At 33.5% G+C, this 11,821-nt stretch overlaps 1 pseudogene; it reads left to right on the forward strand.

Moving 5' to 3' along the window:
* The first annotated feature begins 906 nt into the window (after positions 1-906).
* On the forward strand, positions 907-1,250 carry LOC102966860 (annotated as a pseudogene).
* Positions 1,251-11,821: the final 10,571 nt, after the last annotated feature.

Here is an 11,821-nt window from a genome sequence, read left to right on the forward strand (position 1 = left end):
ATGGATAAATAGAGATATGTGTACAGTGGATATAAATTAGCTATATGTGTATTAAGTACACATTAGAAACACATTGTTTATACCTTAGAAATATATATAAACATGGACAATTAAAGGAAAACAGCCAAGAAAAATCTGTTCAGACTATATAGGAAGATTGACATACAGTTGAGACAGGTAAATAAATTACAGAACTGATAGTTCACTCAGATACACCCAGGGAGAGTGGCAAGTATTGAGTCTATCGATAAAATATAAAGTGAATATATTGAAGGAAGTATTACATTAGAATGAGTTATTTACTTAACTGATGATCAGTTTTGAAATCTATAGTTGTAATAAAATAGTGTAATTTTGAAACCAGTATATTTTGCTTGATTTAATGAATATTATCCTCTATTATATACAGTTTATGTTGTGTCTTCCAAACATTACTTCAGTATAAGCAATGATCCACTGAAGCTAGCTTGTATCAGCTCACTGGAACCAATTATGCACCTCTCTTCCCCAACTCCATTTTCAGGAAATCTGCTAGGGTAAGAACATTTATGGACACTGGTTTAAAGTCAAGTCTACTTTTTTTTTTTTTTTTTAATTTTTGAGAGCCAGTTAACATTTACTATGTTACCGAGTGCAACAGTCATCAATTTAATGTCTATACTATCCTAGATGACATACAGTCTTTAAAAGCTTTTCACGTAAAATATTGCTCTTTTATTTTATGTAAAAATTATTTTTCTTTACAGTTTAGCTCTTAAAATAATGCTAATGGCAGCTTTCTTCAGCTGCTGCTAAGGTGCTTGGTCCTTCCAAGGAATATAAGGCCGCATTGGGTTGAGACCCACACTTCATCCCACTGTGATTAGCACTGTGCCTGGCAGTGCCCACTCAGCACTTGCTGGTGTCATGGTCTCCATCTTGGAGCTCAATGCATCTATTTGGCCTTCATCCTCCATGTCAGATGAGGTGAAAGTTATGGAGGGTAAGATCAACGTTCTCATTAAAGCAGCGTGGGTAAATGTTGAACCTTTCTGGCCAGGCTTGTTGGCAAAGACCCTAGCCAATGTCAACATCGGAGCCTCATCTGCAATGTAGGCGCTGGTGGACCTGCCCCAGAAGCTGGTGCTGCACCAGCAGGAGATTCCGCTTCCTCCACCACTGCTGCCCCAGCTGAGAAGAAGGAAGTGGAAGCAAAGAAAGAAGAATCAGAGGAGTCTGTTGATGACACGTACTTTGATCTTTTTGACTAAACCTCTTCTGGAACCTGTTCAATAAAAAGCTGAACTAAAGAAAATAATGCCAGTACTAATGCAATACTAATAAGCATTTAATATCTTTCCAAGATAATTATGTAAAATGCTGATGTATTTTTCAAGATTTATATCTGTACCACAGAAGAAAGTATGTTCTTATGAAAGCAAATGAACAAAATTTTTGATGATAATTAAAGACAAAGTCAAGTCACACAATAACTCAAAAGTAAAGATTTCACTCAACTGTGAAATCTAAAATATAAAATAAATGAATAAACAAACAAAAGGCAGAATCATACTTACAAATACAGGGAACAAACTGATGGTTGCCAGAGGGAAGTGAGGTGGAGGGATGGACAAAATGGGTAGAGGGGAGTGGGAGATAGAGGCTCTCAGTCATGGAATGAATAAGTCATGGGAATAAAAGGTACAGCATGGGAAATATAGTCAATGATACTGTAATATCATTGTATGGTGACAGATGGTAGCTGCACTTGTTGTGAGTATAGAGTAGTATACAGAGATGTGTTGAATCAGTATGTTGTACACCTGAAGCTAATATAACATCGTGTGTAAACTATACTCAAAAAAAGATAGGGTAAACTTGAGTATAATTGCACATTTCTGGTCCTTTAGATTGCCACTGATAAATCAGATATAGAATGCAGGTCTATGATTCAATGGAGTGTTGGGAAACTTTAAATCAGGTGAAATTTTTTGAAAACACTAAAAGTGCAGCCATTTAAATTTGAATCATTCATGTTTATAAAATATTGAAGTAAATAACTTATTTATCAGGTACAAGTAGCCAAAAAATTTGTTAACTGTTATCAGTTCATCTCCTTCATAGAAACACAAAATCTTTTGGAAGGAAAATGTGTACATTCTGCAGTTAATTATTTGATCACAACAATATGACCCAAATATCCAGCTGCTAGTTGAATTTCTAATCATAAACTAGCCAAAATGCTCTTCTTCCTTCTATCTGACACATGGTATTATTTAATGTGTTTATTTTTATTTTTATTTTTAAAATATCTGGGCTATATGTTGGCATCCAGGTGGGTTGTCTAAGTGCTGCCTGAAGAGACACTTGCTAGGTGACCATTCGATCATTTTAGAAGCAGTCACAAACACAGTCAACAAGGAGAACATATAAACATAACAAATCCTTCTTTATTTTATTCTCAGAGAGTTCAAATTGTATGGGAACCATAGATACTTTCCACAACTGAAAAATGTGTATTTCTTACTTACTAACGACATAAAACATATATATTCCTCCTTTGTGTGACTCACCTGAGAGTTTCCAAAGACCTCAAATTCCCTAGTGTCCTTTATAAGTTCTTATACCAAAGAAATTCCATACTTTTTATATGCCCAATTTTTTAAAGACACTGTTTTTGTTCATCCTAAACTATTTTTATTTCTATTGAGAAAATTTTGTAATCTCTCAGTAAAATTTTAAGAGTATTATTTTTAGTTTCTCCTTTAACAATTATTAGAGTTTTTGCAAAATAGGCATTGTTACAAGTTTATAAACCTAAGAAGCTATACAGAAGTATTTTCGGCTATTAATTATTAGGTTGTAGTGTACAAAAAACAAAACAAAACTGCCATCCTAAATAAATCAAGGACTATGTTACATTATATCAGAAAACTGGCCTTGGCATATATTAATGTCTTTCTTAATTTTTTTTACTTTATTTATACAATTTGGTTATTAAATTATATTTTATAGATACCTTGTAAGGTTTCATTAAACTAAAAATATATAATATTTTGAATATTATTTGAATAAAAATAGAAAATATTTGTAAATCATGACTGTTTTCCATCTTCAGACTTCTGTTTCTTTTCTATGTATTTCTCCTTTTCTTTTTCTTTTCTCTCCTTTTCCTACTGTTTTCTTTCTTTTCATCTGTTCTTCTCCCAATAATACCTCCTCTCCCTCCCAATAACATGATGATCTTCTTTTATCATCTTTCTTCCTTGTTCCTTCTATTTTCCCTTGTCCATTTTTTTTACTTCCTCTCATGTATTCTATGTGTCCTCCCCTAGTTTTTCCTTTTATTCTCCTTTCTTTGTCCCCTTGTCCTATTTCTATACATCCTGATCCATTACTAGTCCTTTTTGTTTTCCACTTCTTTGGAATTGTCATGGCATAGAAAATGTAAAGACAGAAATAAATTCTTACTGCTTCCAGAACACCTAGACCCACCATACTGCAATTTCAGGCACCATAAGTCTAACTGGGGGCTTTATGCATTATGCACAGGTTCATACTAAACTATACAAAATTTTCTATACTTCCCTAACAAAGTCCAACACTACTTCAGGTCCATAAAGTAAAACTTATGATAATTTTGAACACAAATTCTCCATATTTATTTTCAGTTAGCTTGCCTTCTGCTCTTATATTTGCTGAGTTATTTTCATTTTTATAAACTTACAATATTTGGCCCAATAAAATATTTTACAAAATATAACTAAATTACAACTAAATTAGTTATAAAAGTGCATTAATAAGTATATATGTATACCTACATAAAACGATATGCCTATTAGTGTCACATAAGCAGATCACACAGACACACACACACACACAAACAAAAAACAAACTTTTTCATACACCTAATGAAGGGATGAATTACCAAACTCTAGGTAAGAGGGAAGTGAAAGAATAATCAGAGAACTGGTTTTGTTCTCTCAGAGTTCCTCAGGAAGGCCTTACTTTATTATAAAGACACTTACTTTAATTCTAAATCCATAAAGCATACACTATCTCTCAAAATATATCTTTTGGCAAGTTCAACATATTATTTGTTTGAATTCAGTCTCTATTCTTCCAGCTTACAGATAACGTAGACAAATGAGTTTCACATGTCAAACTCTGTCTCTGCTTGGAAGAGAACTGGGGAAAATCCATTGTCAAGAATCTTTATTTAAATATACAGAAAATATTTCAGCCTTTAATTGTGTAAATAAGAGAAAAACATGAGGTGTTTGGGTTTTATATAACCAAATTTGTCACCTTTCACATTTATGTGTACTTTTGGAATTAATTAAAATTGGAACTTCTTCTCTACAAAGTTATAGCTTAGATTGTTTTCTAGGTGTTCATGTTGAAAAAAAAAACCTTTATTAATTTATTATGCTACTATTATGAAGATAATGAGTTTACAGAGTCAATTTATTTTATTTTATTTTTTTTTACTAAATTGTCTTGTACTCTGGTTATTTTTAATTTAAGTTTCTAGGAATGCCAAAAAGTATATACATTTCTAAAAGTCTTAGTGCAGTTTTAGGCTTTATATAGCTGATTGATTTCTCTATTTATATCTTACGAATATTCCCAGGCATCCAAGGAGAAATTTCTTCCACTTCCATGAACTAAGCCACTTTCTGCAACAAGGCTACCCCATCTCATTTATCTTATCTCTGTCATTTGCCACTCTTGACCCATATTAACAATGTAAGTTATAAACCAATTCCTGGACTCTTACAGTCCAAATTATGTCCATGGTCCACAATTCATATATTGGAACTCCAACACTTGGTAACTTCAGAATATGGCTATTTTTATGGATGATCTTTAAAAAGGTAATTCAGTTAAAATAAGGTAATGAGGATGGCAGAAAGAGGCCATCTGCAAGCAAAGAAGAGAGGTATCACCAGGAACCAATCTGTCCAAACCTTGATCTTAGACTTCCAGCCTCCACAACTGTGATAAAATTAATTTCTACTGTCTAAGCTTCCCAGCCTATGTACTTTGTTATGGTAGCTCTAGCAAACCAATACACTGACCAATCCTGACTCTGAAGTAGAATTTATACAATAGTTTGTTTGTTTTCATGTTCTCTCCCTTCTTTAGCATCACTCTTTGCTCATGATGTGGTTTTCTTATGAATATTATATCTCAAAATTATCAATTACCATACAAAATGTTTTAATGGATACAGTTATTGAGTTGCCTTAAACCTTAGTACAAATGATGAGAATCAAGGGCTCTTCATTGACTCCATTTCCAAGTCATGTTAATACGTACAATTCCCTTGTAATTCATGCTGGTTAAGTTCCACAATAGTCTGCATGCCAAGCTTCATGCTAGATATCAAGCTCATAAGCAAAAATTACAAAGCCTTAAAAATGAGAAGATATCTTTGGCAAACAATAGAGTATAGACTAATCTATATTTCTAGCTCAAATCAACCTCATACATTTTATTCTGGATGCCTTGCAGGTAAACTAATAAACTAAAAAAAAAATAAGATCAATTATGTTTCCCTCGACAACCTCTTGAATTTCATTTCTTGTTCATGGTATTATGCTCCTCTCTACCAATGAAATTAAGAATCTTAATTCAGGGGTGCCTGGGTGGATCAGTCAGTTGAGCATGGGACTCTGGTTTTGGTCCAGGTTATGATCTTGGGGTTTGTGAGTTTGAGCCCTGCATCCAGCTCTGCACTGACAGTGCAGAGCCTGCTTGGAGTTCTCTCTCTTTCCTCTCTCTCTGCCCCTTCCCTACTCACATGCTCTTTCTCTCAAACAAACAAACAAACAAACAAACTTAAAAAATCTTAACTTAAAAGATATATGCACTCCTATGTTTATTGCAGTGTTATTTACAATAGTCAAAGACATAGAAACAATTTAGTTCCATCAATAGATGAATGGATAAAGAAACTGTGGTATATATACACAATGGAATACTACATGGCCATAAAAAGGATGAGATTGTGTCATCTGAGACAAAAGGGACAGACCTAGAGAGTATTACACTAAATGAAACAAGTCAGACTGAGAAAGACAAATGCCATATGGTTCCATTCACAAATGGAATCTAAAAAATGAATAAACAAACAAAAAGCAGAATCAGAACTATAAACACAGAGAACAAACTCATGGTTGCCAGAAGGGGCAAGGGGGATTGAGCAAAAATGGGTGAAGGGGAGAGGGAGGTATAGGCCTCCATTTATGTAATGAGTAAGTTACGGGAATAAAAAACACAGTATTGGGGCACCTGGGCGGCTCAGTGGATTAAGCGTCCAACTCTTGATTTTGGCTCAGGTCATTATCCCAGGGTCATGGTATCTAGCCCTGCATCAGGCCTGCTTAGGACTCTCTCTCACTCTCTGTCTCTGCCCATCTCCCCTGTTCATGCTCTCTCTCTCTAAAATAAATGAAAATAATAATAATAATGATAATTTTTAAGCACAGTATAAGGAATATGGTCAGTGATATAATAGCGATGTAATGGGCCAGCTGATAGCCATCCTTGTGGTGAACATAACATAATGTATAAACTTGTCAAATCACTAAGTTGTACACCTGAAACCAATATAATGTTTTGTGTCATCTATACTCAAAAAAAAAAAAAACCCAAAACAAAAACAAAACAAAATAATCTTCAAAACATCTCTGACTTGTCCAATTTCCTCATATTCTCTCCCTCTTCAACATAACACAGGGGACACAAATGAATCAATCCCCAGCCTTCATAAACATATACAATGAAACAGTAGGTAATAACTTTCATGTTAAGAGTTGTCGCTTTTTTTTAAAAAAGTGCATGAATTGTTAAAAAAAAAAAAAGACTAACATTTGTAAATTCATACTTCTTTTTTTCTGCTGCAACATTTATAAGCCTAAATCCCTTGATTTTATCCCCTCACTCTTATAGTTGATCTTCCTACAACTTTTCTCTCGTCATTGGCAATTCATCGTACATACTGATGTCTAATACTTTGTCTGAAACATAGATCTAATCATGTCAACTTCTTAAACTGAGTTTGGTTAATCTCCAGTTAAAGTATAGGGGGCACTACATTGGATTTTGGAAAGTTATATGTGAACAAAGATGTGAATGGGCTTAGAATGTACACTAAGAATGAGACACTGATTAACATTAGTTTATTTTGAAAAGATAATGGTATCATACCTTTTTTTTTTTCTAAAAGGAGACCTGCTTGCTTTTGAACCTATGGCATATCCTGTTCTAATAGTTTTCCTCTGAAATTGTCATGTATTGTAATATGGGTCCTTAGCCTTGGCTGGCCGTAGAGTAGAATAACTCAGGGAGAAATATTAATGCTTATATCCCTTTCTGAGAGATAGAGATTTAATCGATCTGAATTGCAGTCTGGACATTGAGATTTTTTAAAAGCTCCCAAATGTGATTCCACTGTGCACCCAAGGCTGAAAACCATGATATTAAAGGAATGTTATCCTCTTTTTCTATCATGTACATTCTTGCATAACCATCTGAGCATAATCTAGAGCTGTACTATCCAATACAGGATGTCCAATATCCACTAACCTCATGTGATATTGAGCACATGAAATTTGGCTAGTGTAATGCCAAGATTTAATGTTTTATGTATGTAGTACATACAACCACAAATTGACTATGTATTAAAAAAGAATATTGCCTATTTATTATATACTCCATGATCACATACTCACATACTTTGCTTTATTATTGCCATATTATATATTATATATAATAATTATCTTGTTCATGATTTTATAATCTGTCGCTTCCCATTAAAAAAGTAACTTCATGAGGGGCTCAGCCGGTTGAGTGTTCGACTTTGGCTCAGGTCATGATCTCACAGTTCGTGAGTTCCAGCCCCACGTAGGGCTGACAAGCTCAAGCTCAGAGCCTGGAGCCTGCTTCGGATTCTGTGTCTCCCTTTCTCTCTGCCCCTCCCCCACTCACGCTCTGTCTCTGTCTCTCTCAAAAATAAACATTAAATTTTTTTTTCAAAACTAAATGATTCATAGATTATTAGTATATATTTGTTGAATGAGTAACAGCTAACAGTTAACTAAAGTTATCCAATTTTGATTATTGATTATGTCAGTATTCGGTATTTTAAAACAACTATTTTTTTTCAGTTATTATGGAAGAGTTAAACTCCGTTTCAAATTCATTTTGAGGGTTGTCATTACAACACAATTCAAGCCTAACACTTGGTGTGCTTTTACTTTCCTTTGTGGGCCTCTCTCACATATTACATATTTGTATATAATGTTGAACATCTAGGCTACTGGAGGAAAATAAAACAGCAACATTGATGGTAATGTAAATGCATATCAAAGCACTTGTTGGATTTAAGATGTATTCTGAAGTTTAAAACAGAATTTCAACAGACTGAATGAGGAGAAAAATGATGCATAAATTGTCTAAGATAACTTCCAAGTTTCTGGAATGGAAAAATGGTTAAATAAAGGTATGTAGGGGGAGAAGTTTGGGGTATTTTATGATGCTAATGAGATAGAGGCATATATATATAATATGTATATTATAATATACATATACATAATATGTATACATATTATATACATATACATAATATGTATAATATACATATATAATATTACATACATAATATACATTATATATTTATATATATTAATATATATTAGCAGTCAGTTCGTGTCAGTTCATAGTGAAGACAACCTAGAATGCACTGATTGGGAAGGGCCATCCTCACTAGGCCAGGAGAGTTCACCCAGATAGCATTCCAATTTACTGTCTTACTTGGCCTTTATGCCTTATGCCTCCCTACCTAGGCTTCAATGATCTCTTAACTCTTTTGAATCAATTATCTCGAATAATGTTTGCTCTGAGCTTAATGTCTCCTGGATAGAATATCATTCCCTGCTAACTAGCAACAGGCATAGCAACCGTGTAAAACACATAACTCTTCAGGAAGTTTGGCAGGTTCTATCAAAATGTAAATACACAGACCTCTTGAGGAAACAGTTTTGTCTAGGAATATATTTTTTCAGTAATCTTTCAAATGGAATCAGAAGTAGATTTTCAATGATATTCTTTGAATAATTTATTCACTCATTCATTCTATTATTGAGCATCTATATCAGGACCTATACTACACACTGGGAATAAAATGATAAACAAAATAGATCCAATATATGCCTTCATAAAGATTACAGATTAGTAAGAAAAAATCAACTATTCATACAGATGGTTATATATAAACTGTGAAAGTATTATGAAAATAAACACAGGATGCTATAAGAACATGGTGGCAGAGTATTTACACTAAAGAATACTGAAGTGATTTAGTATCAATCACTAATTAGTATTAAGAGTATTAGTATTAAGAGTTAGTTATATTTAGCCTAACATTTCAAAGATAATAGGAGCATGGCAAGAGTTAAGACTGAGAGGGGCTCCTAAAAATGGAACCTCACCCATGAGATCAAAGAAATATTCCCTAAGGAAATGACATTTCATCTGAGATACGAAAAGGGAAAAAGAAAGCAGGGAAGAGAATTTTCCAGACAAAGGAAACTACATGTGCAAAGGTATGCTTTCAGAAACTAAAATAAGGTAATTGTGTTGCTACACATCTAAAACTATGAAAGAAACCCATAAATATGACTAACCAAGATGAGTTAATTTTGCTATACCCATAATATGCAATCCTATGAAAAAATACAGATAGATGATCAATTTGTTAATTAAAAAAAAAACAAGAATGTATCTTAAAACAAGGCTTTTATTTAGGAATAGCATATATGATATTTATATGTGTGTGTGTGTGTGTGTATGTGTGTAGGGTCAATGATTTTTAGTCCTTCATATATTTAAAAATATTTTTACTTTATCATTATTGGTAATTTTTTTATCATTATTTTTTAATACATATAACGTCCTATACTCTTGCCTGATCCACAGGAAAATTTTTTTCGGCTTGGCAGTTGTCTGATAAGTAGGGAATAAAAATCAGACCTCAAATATGATTCAAAGGTATATGATTTGGACATGTATTTCAGAATATGGGTGACTGAATTGCATTGCTGATGTTCACGAGATGTTGGCTCATGTCTGGTGTCCTACCTTATTCTATGTTTTTATTCAAGATGATAAAATAAAAATTGTACTGTACATTATACAGTTCTGCAGCATTATAGTGGAAACATTTAAGAAAGCAGATGACAGAGGAGCAGGTCTGAGGGGAAAATAATAAGGTCTGTTACAGAGAAATTGAATTTTATTGTAGGCCACTGTATTATTTATATATATATATATATATATATATATATATATATATATATATATATATATATATTATTTTCTTTTTAAATATGGGGTTGGGTAAGTCATTGGGGCAAAAATGAGAGGCTGAATTGACAATAGATAATGTTCCATGGAACATAATTTGAGATTCTTATCCAAGTTAATATGTGATACTGAAACCCAAAGAATAAGAGAAACTTTTGAAGAGATGCTTAGTTTCAGAACCTGAAGTGAAGTCTGAATTTTTGCTAAAAATGAGGAAGAGGAGCAAAAATTTGCAACAAATTTGGGATACAAAACGAGGAGTCCATATTCCAAAAATTAAACAAGAGCAAACAATTTGGGAATATACAGGCTATGGAAAAGATATCCATAGTATGAAACTAGGTTATTCTTCGTTTTTTTTTAAGTTATATTGCAATAGCTAAGATATGTAAGAAAATAAGTCCATAAGAGTGGAAAAGAGTCACCAGCATACAGATGGTACCTAAAGTTACTGGATACGATAGGCAGGGAGAGCTCCACAGAAGAAAAAGTCTAGGATCTACCTTGATTATTAATTTATTATTTAACAATTCAACTATTACAACATCAAATTATTTCCCTATCTATCAGTGATACAGCAGTGAAAAGTATTGTCAAATTATTAACTTTAACAGAATTTAAATTCACGTGGATTCTAGAATATCATCTTAGGGACGTAAAGAGCCAACAAACGAGTGTGATGAGAGGAGAGAAAACATGGAGAAAAATGTGTTATCATTCTGGGGTGGGAAAGAAATAAAAACAGAAATATGGAGAAGAGAGAGAGACTGACAGGTCTTGTGCTCTACTGCTAACTGTATTTTCTGTAAATATATAGACAGTCATTACCACACAATACAGAGGGTGGTATGTCCCATATAAGAAATAAACAGAGCACCTGGGTGGCTCAGTTGGTTAAGTGTTTGGCTTTTGATCTCAGTGCAGGTATTGATATCAGGGTCATGAATTCAAGCCCTGTGTTGGGCTTTTTGTTGGGCATGAAGTCTACCGATGATAGATAAGTAGATAGATAGATAGCCAGACAGGTAAACAGATGAATAGGTTCAGAAGGAGGATAAGCTTAAGTGTGAGAAAAGATGTTTATACTCCAGCTGCAGAAGAGATATAGTTTATGAATATATATATGGCACAAGGCTGAAAGAGCCTAGGTCCTTCCTAACTGGTCTTTGTATTTTCTCAGACCCTGGCACATGCAGAGTTCTGCCACCCTAAAATGATACAAAAATAGCTCTATGACTTGACATTTTGATTGTAAGAGTTTCCAAAATCAGATGAAGAGGTGTACTGCATAGTTTATTGTACCCATAACCATCCCTCAAAAGAAGTGTTTTTACTCTAAGGCAGTTACCAACAAGCAAACCCAGAGCAAATGTGAATTTTTAGCATGACTCTTAAAGTACTGCAACATGTAGAATGTGTACCGTTCAAGCCACAGAGAAGATACTAGACAGACCATTGCTGCTGAACTGTC

The sequence above is a fragment of the Panthera tigris genome, chromosome D4 (genome assembly GCF_018350195.1).
Source record: "Panthera tigris isolate Pti1 chromosome D4, P.tigris_Pti1_mat1.1, whole genome shotgun sequence".
Lineage (NCBI taxonomy): Eukaryota > Metazoa > Chordata > Mammalia > Carnivora > Felidae > Panthera > Panthera tigris.